Genomic DNA, 16,304 nt, shown 5'->3' with positions numbered 1-16,304 from the left:
GGACGAATCATGGTGCCGCTACTACGAGCCTGGAACACGACGGCTAAGCTTACAGTGGAAACATTTGAACTCACCACCCCGAGGAAAGCAAAGGCCGTCATTTCTGCAGAAAAGTGTTGTTGACTTCTTTTCGATCGTCACGGACCATTATTCATTGAATTTGCTTAGCCTGGAGAGATTATCAATCATTCCCGATATTGTGAAACCTCGGATCGGCTGCGTGTCGCAATCAAGAACAAACGACGTGGAAAATTTAGGAATGCGGTCATCTTGCTCTACGACCATGTCCGTCTCCACGTCGCTGATGTAGTTAATACAAAACTGGCAAAGTTCAAGTGGGAAACGCTGCAACATCCGCCATACAGCCCAAATAAGTCGCCTTGCGCCTTCCACATTTTGGGGAAACTGAAAAAAGCAGCTCAAGGGAACCAGATTCGTGTCGGACGAAGCCGTGAAAGAGTCAGTTACAGACTTTTTGAAGCAGAAATCCAAGGAGTTTTACGAGACGGGAATCGCACGACTCGTTAGTCAGTGGGAGAAATGTCTAAATGCTCATGGAGACTATGTATACTTTTAAATAAAGTATCCCGTTTGTCATATATTCGCTTTGGCTCAGTTTCATTTGACTCGCCCTCGTATATGTTGCAGAACTCCTGCTTTTTATATGTGCTCTCTGTTGCGACTATAATTTCGGTGCAATTACTCACAATATACGACCGATGAAGATGCTTCTGCGCAATACATTGTAACAAAGGACAGCGTCATTGCTATTTTTCTCTGGTCGTTGCATATGTACAAAAATGTAAACAAGGTTATTGAATGACAGAGACAGAGGGAGAGATGCAATGAGAGAAAGGCAGGGAGGTTAACAAAGTTTAATTAAAATATTTGTCCTCAACTTGTTCATTTCATGGCCTTTACATTTTTTCATATCAGCGGCATGGACTCCTTTGCTGGTTTCAAACTGATATAGTTCTAAAGTTCGTGTGATATTTTCTTTACTTATTAAATAGACAGAAAACATAGAAGCAGTGATATCAGTTACTTCGTGCACAATTTTTGAGACATACGAGTATATTCTTTTACGAAAAAATACATATTTTACCTGTCTTGACAGTGCGTAGCGTCCAAGAATTCGTTTGCAGCATCTTTCGCAATGACAATGCAGTTATTATTAAAGTAGTTGATCCCTCGACAAATTCTATAAGGAGGAGGCCGAGCTGCAACGTGAGCCCCCCTCCTCCCGAACGAAATTTCTGGCTACGCCACTAGTGTAGTGGTTAGAGATACCTGGCCGTTGAACGTAAAGACGTGAGTCCGGATACTAATTTGGGACGCTTTTTTTTTTTTCCGCCGGACAAAATTTTTTTATCAGCACATAAATGGCTAATGTCGCTAATTGCTTATTTGCGGAGCACTGGAAAGAATGACCGTTACTCAAGTCCTTGAAGCAGTAACCGCATGGGGAGCAGCAGTTCATCCCATCGCGGTCACACCCCAAAAGGACAAATGGTTGTGGCAAGTCAGTTACTCCCCAAGAGGAGTAAAATAGATACCGCATTTCCTCCTTTTTTTTTTTTTTTTTCTTGGGGAGCAACAGAACGCACGATCACTCTAAAATAACGTACGAAGGAAAACGTGCGCCCAGATTGCTCTCACTCCGGCGACGCCGCAGCTCTAGCTTATTCACTCTGCGCTTTTTTTTTTTTTATTACTCACACTTGTACGCCCCTCTGCGCAAATCCGCACTCTCTATAGCGCCAGCGCTCGCTGAAACAGGATCGGGAGCAGCGGTGGGTGTCCCCCCGCAATCGCGACCCCCGCCCCGCAGGGCCGCCTTTAAAGAGCTTTTCACCCGGTGCGCCGAAAGGAAAACACAGCGGGGGGTCGACGATGAAATGTAATTCGTTCAATCACGTTCCCGCCCCGAGTAACGCTATACACTGAACCTCGCCATCCTCACCAAATTTCATTTTCTCCCTCCCTGGCACCGGCCGCGCTTGTGCTGTGGGAAGAGCGCTTCATTGAAGTGTCTTGTCCAGCTCTGGGAGAGGGTGGTCTGTTACTGATGAGGCTAATTTTCCTGCATTGTGTCAATCTGCGTTGCGTGTACCAGAAACGAAGGTGCGAGTAATGATTGAGCTTCAGTATAGTAGAGTGTGTACAAATCGATCGAGCTTCGAAAAAATTCTCGCGTTACCCATCTGACGATGAAAGTCGCGTTAATGCGATTTGCATTGAAGCAATGTAGCGACACAGTCGTATGGCCACCACCGTATAGAGCGTCACGTATGATGTGTGCATGCTGCCAGGCTCCTCTATTGCGCTTCCCTCTGGACACGCTGCGCCATCTAGTGGAGCCGCCCTGAAGTATGCGCGTAGCACGTGTGTTAATGTGTTCAGACAGCATTGAATATATATGCCGTGGGTTCGATTCCTGCCAGCACTGGAGAAATTCTTTAGCATTTCTTTTTTGTTAATTGAAGAGCGGTGCATAACTACTGGCACAAAGCCAGTTTCACATACCCAGTGACCCAAATAGGCATGGAAGAGGTTCATTGAGTGAGTCAGAAATATGAAAAGAAGGCAGGGACGTTAAGCAGGAGTTTAACTGAAGAGCGGCACATGCCCGGTGATTCAGGTTGGTCCGACGGTTGGTTTCGAATCAGGTTCCCTCCAGCACATAGCAGCTCCATGCTCTACACATGAGACCATGGGCTACCCAGTGACACAAGCTGGCGTGGGTTGGGGAAAACGGTTAGAGACGGACACAGATAGAAAGGTCAATAGATGGCCGAATAGGTACCGAAACGTGCGTGAAGTATCCGAAGCATGTTAATCGCATTAAAGGCCATTTGCTGATTGATCGCCGTAACCAGAAACCGAAATGTTGCTGGCGATGGATGCCTGCGTATTTTCGAGCATGCTCCCTCTCTTTCACACCACTTGCACGGCACCTCGCTTGACTATATACCAGCATGACTATATACCTCGGTACTGGACTATACAGACATCATGTAGTGTTCAGCCTGCAGCGTACACCGCGTGCTGCCTGATAGAACATTCGCGAAAGCAAGTATTTGATTTTCCGATGGTGGCTATAGGTTCGGTACTGGCTTCATCATCGAGAGAGCCTCAGTTATAATTTGGCTTATGCGGCTTTTTGTTACTTGTTCAGTATTGCTAAAGACCCCCCCCCCCCCCACACACACACACCCCACATACACACGTGCGCGCACGCACACGGCTATGCACGCATGAGGGTGCAAAATCGGACCAGTTGGTTTGTGAAATCAGCGTGAACAGTACATACGACAGGAAAAGAAAGAAAGAGAGAACACACGTACCTGACTATCAACTGATGATTTTATTCAGAACTCTCAGTAATCCGCCGCGGTGGCTTAGCAGCTATGGAGTTGCGCTGCTAGGCACGAAGTCGCGGGAGCAAATCCCGGCCGCGGAGGCCCTGTTTCGATATGGGCGAAATGAACAAAAAAAAGTAAGAAAAAAAAAGAAAAACAAAGTGCCCGTGCCCCGTGCATTGGGCCCTCGTTAAAGATCCCCTGGTGGTGAAAATTAATCCGGAATCCCCCCACTATGGCGTGCCGCATAATCAAATCGCGGTTTTGGCACGAAAAACCCCAAAATTCAACTCTCCGTAAAATCATCTGTTAATAGTCAGCGCATGTTTCCGACTTTCTTGTCCTGTCATCTGCGCTATTCACCATGACATGCACAGACGCGTGCACACCCACGCCGACACCCGCGCACGAAAATACATTCAGCGTACAGGGTTATCGCCTGTGAAACGACAGCCCCTCCCCCCCCCCCCCCTCCTCCTTTGTGAAGCGGGCATCTCCGCACAAATTTTCTTATTGTAGGAAAGCCTACTTTGGCGGATGATTCTTAGCGAAGTACACATGCATGCCCGCATGTCGAAGCAAACTCTAATGTTGGTGGATATGTACCACGTATACGAAGCAATCTCTAAGGAGTGCACAGGAATAATAAATATTATAATAAACAAATAAAAGCGCGTAGACCGAATGTGAAGGATGCCTTGAGCCGTTAAATTGCGCCGCAGAAGTTTCAACGGTATACAACTCAGTCTATCCGACATGCCTAGGATTCGAAGTGATTCCTTCCTCCCATGTCCGTGGCCTAAATGCTTTGGCTCCCTGTTGAGCAATCTTAAGACTAAACTGCGGCGTCGACTGCGTAGTAACTATACCGTCTACGGGAATATTAAAGATATCCTCCTCGCCAAGCGTGTGCTGTTAGGAATCGCACCGCTGGCACGAGTTGATGGGGTCTCGGTGCTGACGCCCGTTATTGCCAATGGGTCGCAAGCCCCAAGGGTAGCGTTGGCCTGGCGGCCTGGGGCACTGGAAGCATCCGAAGGTCCCGGCAAAGCAAGAGAAGACTGGTAACAGAACAACTTGTTTATTCTAACATAGCAAAAGAGCGGCCGGTCAGGTCGACCGAAGTGGAGAGACGGGAGAGCACGTAACTCAACAGTACAAATCGGAGCCTCTCTCCTGGCGTCCGGGGGCAGCCGCTCTTATACTCTCGGCGTCGCGGTCCAAAAGGGAAGGTCACGGGATGAAGGTCACGGGATGAAGGTCACGGGACGGCGGAGCATGAGCCCACGACGGCGCGCACGGTCGAGCCGAGAGACCTGCTGAACCGAGTGTAGTGACGCATCGCCAACCCTCACTTGGGGAGCTCCGCTCCCCGGCTGCCGCGCTTTGACAAGCGTGGGCACACACACACACACGCACACACGAAGACACGTGGCACTGAAACACGCCTGGACACGCTTGGCGGGGAGGCGTCGCGGCGGCGTCGAACGGGCCAAAATGTCCGCCGCTTTGAACGAAGCCCCGGCGTCCGTTGCATCCGCGCCGGCATTACCGCGCGTTGTAGGCGAAACGTAACAGTGCATTGATCATTGCGCACGAGTTCATGTTCACTGCAAGGATGTTATATTAAGACTCTGCGCGGTGGCACCTCTCTTTTTAAATTTTTATTTGGTGTTTGCGTTCACTAGGCCCTTTCAACACTCACTGATGGCTTCTGAGCACTGCCTTCTTTCTTTTTATGCTTACAAAGAGCCGTCTTTTTCAGCTTACTAAAAGAAATCGGATGGATGGATGGATGGATGGATGGATGGATGGATGGATGGATGGATGGATGGATGGATGGATGGATGGATGGATGGATGGATGGATGGATGGATGGATGGATGGATGGATGGATGGACGGACGGACGGACGGACGGACGGACGGACGGACGGATGGATGGATGGATGGATAAACTTTAGTGAGAGTCCTGAGATACGCGATTATCTGATGCCATTTCTTATTACAAATATTGGTTTCACACGCGACGTGTCCTGTGAACTGTTTTTTTTTTTTTCGTACCGTATGCATTTGCAACTTTCAAGCTAAGAGAGACTAAAACAACTCGCGCACATCCCCGACCGCTTCCGCGACGACGGAGTGTCGGCAGTCGGCGTTGCAGTATTCCAAGAAATTCGTAAGCATATACGGCTATTCGGTGAACCATTACATGCATGCCCACCCAAGTTTATTACAGGAAGGCCCTGCAAAAGGCGAGTTACATAAAACAATCGCAGCATTTATGGCAAGCACATCGTCACATCAGTGTTTCAAAAGTTAAATCAGCATACTGAACCTAGAAATTGTCTGCTTCCTGTACTGTTTTATTTTGTCGCTGATTGAACCCCTGCTTGGAGGGTCTCCGCGGTATACGTAATTGTCCACCGCAAGTTCAGTTGCAAGTTTATTCTTGCACTGCCAGAGGTGTTGTCCTCTCCTCGTACAAGGATGCGATTATACCCGAGAGCGGAAGGTGCTTCTCTTCCGTCACCTGCCGGCGACTCCCAGGTGTCTGCCTCCCTCATTTCGCGAATTTTCGGCCAGAGACCCGAATCAGTGACCGCGGACGATCAGCTAGGCGTGAGCGACAAAGAGCACAAACGCCCTCAAAACGACGAAATATCAAAATAAAAAAAAAAGAACACGAGAGAGGTAGAGAAAAAAACACGGGGGACGCAAAACAACCAGGCGTTGGAGACAGAAAGTGCTTCCCCACTGGCATCCGTTCTGCTATCGACGAACGGCTGCAGCGGCGCATGCGCACACTTACGCACATTGCCTTGATCCGCATAGAGAAGGCGTCAGCACGGCGCGACGTACTTACTAGCGTAGCAATGAAGCACTCGGCAAGCCGCAAAACACACGCCCGGCGCCAGCCCGAAGAAGGCGCCTGCAGCTTCCAAATGACCGCGTGCGGGACCACGTGACAGCATAGAATTATGCGGCGGCGGCGAACGAGCGCGCTGTTCGGTCGCATGCCCCGGCCAGTTTTGGCAGCACCCCAGCGTACACGCATCACTTGATCTGTTGCCTGCATTTTGCGGCGCAATCCAGCGCCGAACCAGGACCCGGAGCCCCCTCTTCACTTCGTCGTCCCTTCTCCTCGCTGGGGAAGCCGCGTGGCTGGCGCTTTCGTGTGTGTACCGCGAGGCGCTAACGACGTGTTTCGAACGGACGACACCCGGCGCTTGGCGCCCTCGAAATGTAGAGCTCGCCCGCGTCCTGCGCGCTTGGGACAAGACGGCGGACAGTTTGACGTTTGTCTCTCGCTGCGGTTCGGGACCATGTTTTTTCAATCGCTCCTTAGCCGCATGTAATGACTGGTGACGGCTTCCGGTCTTGGGACGGACGTTTGAGCGGCCCTCTCCCCTCTTTTCACCCTTCTTCCCCTCCTCGTGGTATCTTCTTGTATTTTTTTTCTTCTTGTCTTTTTTTAAAGCTTTTACACGAGCGTACACGGTATCCGGGTTACTCCCAACTAGAGTGTACTGGAAATATTCTATCCCAGCGCTTTGCATTGCGTGCGCAAGCCCGATGGCAGCGCACCCTGGCGTCACCCCGTCCAGGTCCAGCCGGCTGAAAATTCTAGGCCTCCGAGACGTGCGCGGTTCTACCGGTGACCACGCACGGATCCGAACGCACACTGTCGCATGCAGCCGTAAGAAGCAGTTGACCGATCCGATACGTAAATGGGCCGCAAGGGCCACGGGGCAGGACGGAAAACAAAAGTTTCCAATCACAATACGAAGAACATTCAGCGACCGTTTGAAAAGTGCGTGTGTGTAGTGGGTGAAGCGTAATAACGAATATTGAATTGGGACTCCTGTCATCAGATGTTGGATGATTGTCTCGGTAGCCGAGGAGGGAGTAGTAAAGGGCGGAAAGTAGCAGCCGAAAGGGGAGATAGGGGGTAAAGGGTGAGGAGTGGAAGGGAATGAGAGAGGGGAGATAGGCGGCACAAAGCGCAAAGGGCCGCAGTGAAAGAACTTCGTTTGACACGAACACATTCATCGCGCAAAACCGCGAAGCACACGAAATGACACGTTTCAGGGAATGCCATCGAAGTCCGTCGCCATCGTCGGTTGGCCGGCGTTCGCTGCTTGTATATTCTTGACTATAGTTGACAATAGTTACAGTTGCGCGGTTTCGCACAATGGGTCACTCAGCTAGTTATTTATCCGGGTTTCGAAAGTGTTCACGTAAGGTATGGTTTTTTTGTCAGCACTCGCAGACAGGCAGATAGACAGATATTAAAAAGCGTGTAAAGTATCCTAAGAATGCTAATCGCAATAATAATTACACAAAGCGCAAGCATGCAACATGCATCACTAGCCGCGGTGCGCGTGTTGTCAACTATTTTGGCTGCATCGGTTTCCACTCGACAAAGATCAGCGTCGTCTGTGGATTGCCAGCGTGAGTCGAAAAATACACTTTCTGATCGCTGGGCGCAGGAAACGAAACGTAAGTGTGCTCGTGTGCGGATAACCGATGCAATCACGAAACATGTAAGCACCAATTGTTGGAATATTCAAGATAGCACCCGGTATCGTTCTCATGCAATTCAAGTTTACTATGTAATGACTACGTTCGGCATCCTGTATGGCGCCGATGGCGCAGCTCAGCGCAGAGGTAAATGCGGTTAGTAAACCAACATGATACACAGAGGCTTTGTGCTTCAGCACCGCCTCTTTGCCCAGTAATGCAGTAATATCCAACAGGAAACCGCATAAAAATTAGTGACTGCTATTTTGTGAGGACACAATTTCCGCAAAACGGGAGAATGCGCCGTAGAGGACGGGCCGAACAAGACAAAAAAAAAATGAAGAGAAATAAACCGGTTTTCATCGTCTTGCGCCTTGTATACAAGCCGGTGTACGGTAAGCTGTTATTACTAACCAAATCAATTTATTGGTGGGCTAAATCCACGCATTACTAACGTGGTAATCGCACAGCGTCTCTAAATACAATTTTGAATACCCTTTCAAGTAAATAGCAGACTTTATTCCGTAGCAGAACGGTTATCACGCTGTTGCGATCATAGAGTTTCATACGATAACTACTAGAAGGAACTCTGGCGGTAGTGTCTACGGGAGCTACAAGCGGGCTGGTTCATCCAGCATGGAAATGATGGTTAGTACACGTATTTGCCTAAACTTCGTCCTTATGGGTTCAAACGGCTTCGTGACTTTGTAAACTCGTCATCTTCAATAAGGTACTGTGTAACACGTAATAGAATTGTCCGAAGGCAGGGTTAGAACGAAGAGCCTTTAGCACAGAATTGCGAAATGGTAAACCATTATACCGCGCACGCATGTATCGACGAGTGGCATAGAACGCTCGCATTGATTTGTCGCGGGCAAGCCAGCGCGTTGAGGCGCTTGGCGCGTTTCACTTTGGCCACCTCTACAGGCTGAGCCGCTGAAATTAGTAGCGTTTGTGCGTGTTCGCAGAGTCTTGTGCACTTAGAAAAGTATGGATTGCTCTGAAATTTAGCACAATGAAGGCAGATAAAGCGTAGTAAACAAAGCCACCACAACGTCTGAATCCACAAGCACGAAGGTCAGACAAATCCATGTACTACTCACCATTCCGATCGTGACTGAAGGATCGCAGCGCCAGAGTTCCCTCCAGTAATTATTGCAAGAAACCCTATGGTTGCGATAGTAACTTATGTTTCTTGACTTACCATTGTTGCTAAACCATAGGCAAAATGAACTACAGGACAAATACTGCAGTGACGGCCTATATCCGTGAAACGAATGTTTATACATACACAACTGATCTCCCAGGTTGATTGTAGGCTCAAACACGTGCGCACGCATGCCGCTGGGTCCTCCGTCCGCCTCACCGGAAGCAGTAACTGCGGCCATGTCGAGTTAAATCACTCAAGTCAGTCTCGCAGAACCGTTTCCAACGTAGAAGGCGTCACGTCATACTTAGTAGGCCCCCGCCAGCAGGAAAACAACCACCAGCAACTGCCACCGAGCGTAGGGCTTACAACACAGCGCGTCAGCCCAAGCCAGCATGGCGGTGAAATCAGCCTTCTCATAGATGACGCCACTACCTGCGCAATATGGCAGGTGCCTATAAAGCGAGATATAAGAAGGAAGAAGAAGCATGTGCTTGCCGCGGTAAAGCTAGGGAAACTATGGAGCACGTTTTATTAGAATGTGCAGACGTCTACCCAGCGGTCGATTTAGGCACCACTGGCCTCCTTGAAGCCCTTGGCTTCAGCGGGAGCAGTGGTAAAGCAAACATGTCCGCAATAGGCATTAGTAAGAGGTGATTGGACGATTGGTGGAAGAAAAGTGGGGAAACGACAAAAGACGGAGACGTACAAAAGCACAGTTCGCACTAGGGGATAAGAAAATTTTGGTGTGGTAGTTCATAGTGTTTTTTTTTTTATTGTTTAACCTAGGTAGGACATTAGGCAGTATAATAGCAAGAGCTTGGTGGCGCAACCCACCGCCCCGTTCCACAGGGGACGCTCATAACATTCATCCATCCATCCATTCATGGCGGCGCGCCTGATAAATCGGTATATACGTCAACAAGTTATATCCGCCGAGATGCGGACCGACCCAGCAGCAGCAGCAGCAGCCGCCGCCACCTCTTTACGCTGGCTATACTGAGCACAACTAAATGAATCTAAGCAAACGGTTTAGCACAACAGCAAACACGAAAGCAAAACTCGGCGGCGGCGGGATACAGTATACAGTAACAGCGACTTCCCATACATGTTGCCCTTTAGTATGTATAGCTGCGCGTAGTCGCGTTTGTGCTTAGTGGTGGAAGTGATATTTACGTTGTGATTAAAAACGCTGTGTAACAAACTGCATGGTTCCTGCAGAACAGGGGTGTACCGGCTGTAAGACGGGGCTCTGTAAATTCGACCTTTATTCGGAAGTGGGGGCCATTAAAAAGCCCTCGCTCGGGGCCACGCAGCTCTATACGCTGATTCGACCTGTTTCCGCGGGAAAGTGCGCGTACATGTTTCGCAAGCGCGAGACTGCGCGAAACGCTGCGCCATGCAGATAAAACGGCGCGAGCCGCGAAATAAACACCGCATGTGGAGCGTTACGAAGACAAGCGCGTATCTTACCATATTGCATTTATTTTTTATTAGCCGCACAGGCCCGCTTTAAAAGAGCAATTAAGTAAACAATAGAAACGCGCTTAACGCGCACAGGCGAGCACCAGCTGCAGCCATCGCACTTCTTGCACCTGTGCACATTGCGTCGCGTAGCCATGAGCGCCCACACAAACGTGGCGTCGCACGAGGCTTTTAACAAAAATAATCGCTAGAGTAACTGCATCGTCTATTTGTACACCATGGAGAAGAAGAGAGAGAGAGAAATCAAGAAAAGAACACGTGCAATAATTGAGCTTGCGTATGATAGCAGCGAAGAGCCCCTCGAGACTGGTCTTTAGTTATGCTCTTAAGCGGAGTAAACCTTCGTGAGCGGCCTTCACAAGCCTCCCCCTCGAATCAGCTTCACTCATACAAGGCGAACTCCCGCAAATTTGTTGAGCACCGTCGATAAAGCAATAGAACTCCGTAGGGGCGGAGCAGCGACGCGTGCGAAACGCCTCCGGAGCCTTCCAGTGTCAGGCGAGGCACGAACGAAGGGTACTGTTTCCTGAGCGAAAAGTAAGGCCAGTATTAGAGATTACGTACATACATACGGCAGCTTTCCGACTGAAAATAGGCACGCACACCCGAACGTAGTGTCGCGCGCTGAGATTTATGGGGTTTAACGTCCGGAGACTGGCCCAGCGCACTTATGAGGGGCGTATTCCGTCTACAGGGGAGGGCAAAGGGTTAGTACAGACAATCAGGGGTTCTTTAACGTGAACCCAAAGCAGGAGTGTTTTTTCTTTCTTTTTTTTCTTTTGCACTCCGCCCCAATCAGAATGCGGCCGCGACGGCCGGGACTCGAACCAGCGATCTCGAGCACAGCAGGCGAACGCCAAGCATTATCCACCGTGAGCCGCCGCGGCGGGTACGCGCCGCAGGCACAGCTTCAACAAATACAAATACAGCAACAAATACAGCAACAAATACAGCAACCGGTAAATCCATTTGCGCGCCTACTGTCATCATAGTCGTCCTTCTCCTCAGTGCCCATGATCAGGGTGACGATGCATTGCCTTTGACAGACAGCCATCGGATCTGTCTTGATATTTTCCTCTTAATGTCCACTAGGACATTGGCTACCCCTGTGTGATCTCTTAAACAAACCGATGTCTTCCTGTCTCTTAACGTTACGCCTAAGAATCTTCGTTCCATCGCTCGTTGCGCGGTTCCTAACTTCTTCTCAAGTTTCTTTGTTAACCTTGAAATTCCAAGTAACCAATACACTGTAATGAAAATTTAGGGCGGCTTGCAGATCTCGGCCAGTATTGTATGTGAATGTGGACATGATTGCTTGAAATACGCGAACGTCCTTTCTTAGAACAAGTGGTGCTTTGTGATCTGCTTAAGTGGTTTGCAGAGGCACACGACGTGGTACAGAGTATATAGCCGGATCAGAAAGCGGTGTCTGTGTGTGTGCGGGTTGTGTAAAACTACCAGTTGTAATTGATTCGCAATAGCCCACAGGAGATGTTGTCCACATGATGGTAGTGCAACGGACGGTTCGCCCTTTTGGAGGGTGGTTTTTTCCAACGCCTTCTTCAGCTGAACCATTCACAAGAAGCTCTGCATTCGACTTTTTTCAAGCTATTTACTCGCACTAACGTTATTTATTTGTCAAGCATTAAGATCCTGCTGATTTAAAGGTGAAGAACGTCCAATGTATTGAATCAAGCTGTTTCATATAGTTGAGATAGGTCCAGTGCACGTTCAAATGCATGACCGTTAGTTCTACTGAGCGTCGGGATCTCATTAAACCGTATGGGAGTGAATGGGTATTGACACGTGTACTTGTTTATCTTTTGCGGGTGACCGCTTTTGACCGTCTAACGAATGTTATCGCTCAGCGCAGGACGCGCCCACGTGTATCGGAAGTTTCTCGAATGTTATCGACGTTTCTACCCGTTTTCTGTCGTTACCGAAGCTTCTATCGTCTCATTGCATGTGCGACGCGAATCGTGTAGAATTTCCCGGAAGACACGCGGGCACCAGCGATTACTCTGGAACCTTAGATGACTCATGTATAAAAGCCGACGCGCTTGGCCCGCAGATCAGGTTTCGACGATCGCCGGCTGTGCTCGCCGCTATCGTTGTGCTAGCCTGTTTTTGTGGGCACAGGTTCGTCCAATAAAAGTTAGTTTCGTCATTCACAGTATTGCCACTGTGGTCTTTGCCGTCACTAGTACGTGACAGTATTAAAATTGCGCGATTGGCGGAAGTCGTAGTGTAACAGCTCGACATTTCGGAAGCTGTCACTTGTTCGTCGTCCGTCGTCGCAGTTATCTTCTTCTTCATGTTCATCCCATCATCTTTTTGCTCACTGCAAGACGAAAACAACGGCTCCATGTTTGTTTTTATTGCCCTTTTCTTGTTTTCAAAATTTGCTCCAGTTGTTTTGTTCTGCAATAAGGTCTCGTAGTTTTGGCGCCAGTATGAGCATCTCTGTCATAAAAAAAAAATTAAAGAGAACGTGACAGCAATGAAAATCCCGGGGCGTGCCAATCGCAACGTGTCATTCAGGGCTCGTATGCGAACGCCCTTTGCGAGAAAATGAACTCTGTTCCACGCAGCTGCGACAGGGTTTACGTGCGTGGAGTTTGGGCGTTCTCGCGTACCGCCTTCAGCGATCCAAGGTTTTTTTTCTGCGGAACAGCGAGCACTTTCCGCGACCACTTACGTTAATTGCGTGGGCCGAGCACCACCGTCCCCTTCGATCCCATCTTCGCTTATTCGTCGGCTCGTCAACAACGCACGGCGCCATGAGGCACCAGGCGGTGGCCCATGTTCAAGAGGGCAAGGCTAAGAACTGAAAAACGCACGGCATGCAAAGGGGCACGGCAAGGCGACCGTGTTGTATTTAGGATTTACTTTCTTCTTTATCTTCTAGACCACCTGGACGCATTCGCACGGAGCAACGAAGGTGAGACACAAGAATACGTGCCAAGATTGCAGCTTCCGCTGACCTTTGGACGCCCCTGTGGTTTGGGGAAAATTGGCATCCTTCCGTCTGAGAGGGAGAACACGCTGGAGCCTGCAGTGCCCACGTAAGTGGCCTGTGTTGAACGCGGTACTATACCACGTGCAGCAATGTCAGCGTGTCTTGTGCACGAATGTAGAGACATGGGTTTCCCGTCACTCGATTTCGCACCAATACCTGCGCACTTACGCCGGTGTTTGCGGTTGCGTGTCGTAAACCATCACGCGCCGCGAAGTCTCCGTAGCGCAACCAACGATCGTTTGCGCACTTTGCGTCACATTTTAAAAGGAAGCTTTATTTCTGCCAATTGTATCTAAATATCTGGAGACCAAGGAGTTGGCAGAATTTAAAAGGGCATCGCAATTAACCACTGGGGACAAACTGTCGATTTGCACTCTCGCATCGTTTAAAAATTTTTAAGAAGTTGTAATGATAATAATAAGTTGGTTGTGAAGATGCCGAAATTCGCAAACCGTGAAAATTTTGACGATCTACATTTGGAACTTTAGCTATGAATATCGAAATTCAAATCAGGTCAAGCAGAAGAATATGGTCTACATGAAAAAGAAGAGGAAAGAGCGAGAGAAAGAGAAACGGAAGACAATTCCAATAGACTTTAAAAGTTGGTTAACGCTCCCATGGTTTCTAAACGATACGCCTTGCGATACCCATTTTAGTACGCAAAAAATTGTAACATATTTTACTGCTCTACTTTCTTTATTAACTCGCGCAGACAAATTAATACGCAGAGCTGAATGCGAACTTAATTCTAGATTTTTTTATTTATGTATTCACTTGACGTCTCTCTCCAGAATCAGGTGTGCCACGTTAGACTAACTTAGAATGAACTTGACTACTCTGGATAGCTAAAGTTTCCGCTCTGCGTGTGCCTTGGTCGTTGGATAGCGGGTCTTCGACCTCACAATATAGCGACTCAAAGCCCTGCGCAGTCACCGTGTACGAGTCCTTTTGCATGTTCACCTGCGCATTGAGAACGGCGAAGCCGTGATGGTGCCTACCTGGTTTCATTTCCGGATGTCTTTCACGGTGAAAAGGCGCGTTAATATGGATGTCCTTCTTTTCGGCCGTTGCAGACGGCAATGACAATACAAATGCGGCTTCTCTTTTTTTTTTCTTTTTTCTCCGTCTCCCTCATTTTTTTCTGAACTGACGCGTACACGGGCGCTCTGCGCGCGTTACAGAAACAGCACATAGAACACGCACGAGAGTCAATTCAAGCGGGCGTAATTTATCCACTTCCTGGGGCTGACGGAAGGACCCAGCGTGCACGAGTCTGCCCGTCTCCTTTCTTCTTCTCTCCCCCCTCCGTATAGCGCCCAGAAACACTGCAAAAATTATATATATACATGTAGTTATAGAAGCGTCGGGCAGTACGCAATGCCCTAATGAATTAAAGATGTTTTGTGATCCAAACGCACCCATTACGCTGCATCGCGCTACATACAGGCCGAGCTGCGGGTTACGCTTTGGAGAGCAGCGTATAGTACACGGGGGCATGTGTGTGCGCGCGCGCATACACGCATGCGCGCACGTCAGTGGCTGCGTTGCGAAGGGATACGCACCGCCGCAATAGAAGCCGCAGGAGAGGGGAACCGATCCATTAAGCTGGGAGACGCCGAGCGAGTTCGTCTTCGCACGTGTGGCGCGCTTCGCGCCGACGCCGCGAACCGTCATCCACCGCCATACCACGTGCCCGCGTGGTTCCCAAAGCGTGTGAAAAAGCAACGAGGGTTACACGCCGCTTTCGACTTGAAGACTAAACAAAAACAAAACAAACAAAAAAAGACGGGAGGGCGGGGGAGCACTCAAGAAAGGTGGCGCACAACCCTATTCGTCCGCGGCTTCCTACGTCTGCAACGCGGATGCATATATGCGAGTGCCCACGAGCAACCGCCCGATGACTGTTACACATCAACGCCGACTTAATTTGGCGCCGCGAAGCGTTTAAGTGAACGGCGTGAAAAATACGTTTCCGCGACTGGCTTCTGCGTCATTGAACACACCCGCGAAAAAAAAAAAATGGAAGACCGCGCTACTACTTAAAGCTTGGACTTACGCGGCATGCAATAGAAAGAAGAAGGGCTGAACTTGACGGCAGGAATGCGGAGATTGTGGTTTAGAGACACCTACGTAGAAATGGCCGCATAGCCATGCAGTTGGCATAGCCAAAACCGGATAAGTAACTCCAGTAAGAAAGATGGCTTGTCTTCGACGAGCACTAGCTACTAGCCCCCAAGCTCACTGTAGCTCACCCGCGAGCTTATCAAAGCAATCAGCCTCACTCATCGGAGCTTTCTCTTCTTTTTTTTTCTTTCTTCAGATTTGTGCCGACTCCTTGGCTCTACCGCTACGTAATTTACAAGTTGGCAGCAAACCACAAAATGGACATAAGCTTTTATTTAGCGCTTCATATCGATATAACACAATGTTAACAGGAAAGGCGAGTGCTACACCCTTTTCTTCATTAACGAAAATGTCTCTGGAGCCAAGAGGCAAACCTTGGTGTCCACATTTTGCCATTTGACGTTAGAAGCCGTGCCCTATGTTTTCCTGCTTTCAGAGCGGAATTTGGGCAAATGCGACTTGCTGAAAACCTTACAACTAATTTACCACGTTTTGGCAACACATGTATACTCCTCGGGACACCTGGATTGTGCTGCACCACGGCTAACGTGCAAACGAGGAGTGCGCTAAATACCGTGAGAGGTGGGACAAGTGGAAGAACGTCACTCGGAAAACTTTTTTTTTTTTTGCACAGAACTATACATT

The sequence above is a fragment of the Dermacentor andersoni genome, chromosome 1 (assembly GCF_023375885.2).
Source record: "Dermacentor andersoni chromosome 1, qqDerAnde1_hic_scaffold, whole genome shotgun sequence".
Lineage (NCBI taxonomy): Eukaryota > Metazoa > Arthropoda > Arachnida > Ixodida > Ixodidae > Dermacentor > Dermacentor andersoni.
The sequence above is the reverse complement of the archived record's forward strand: the minus strand, read 5'-3'. Positions refer to the sequence as shown.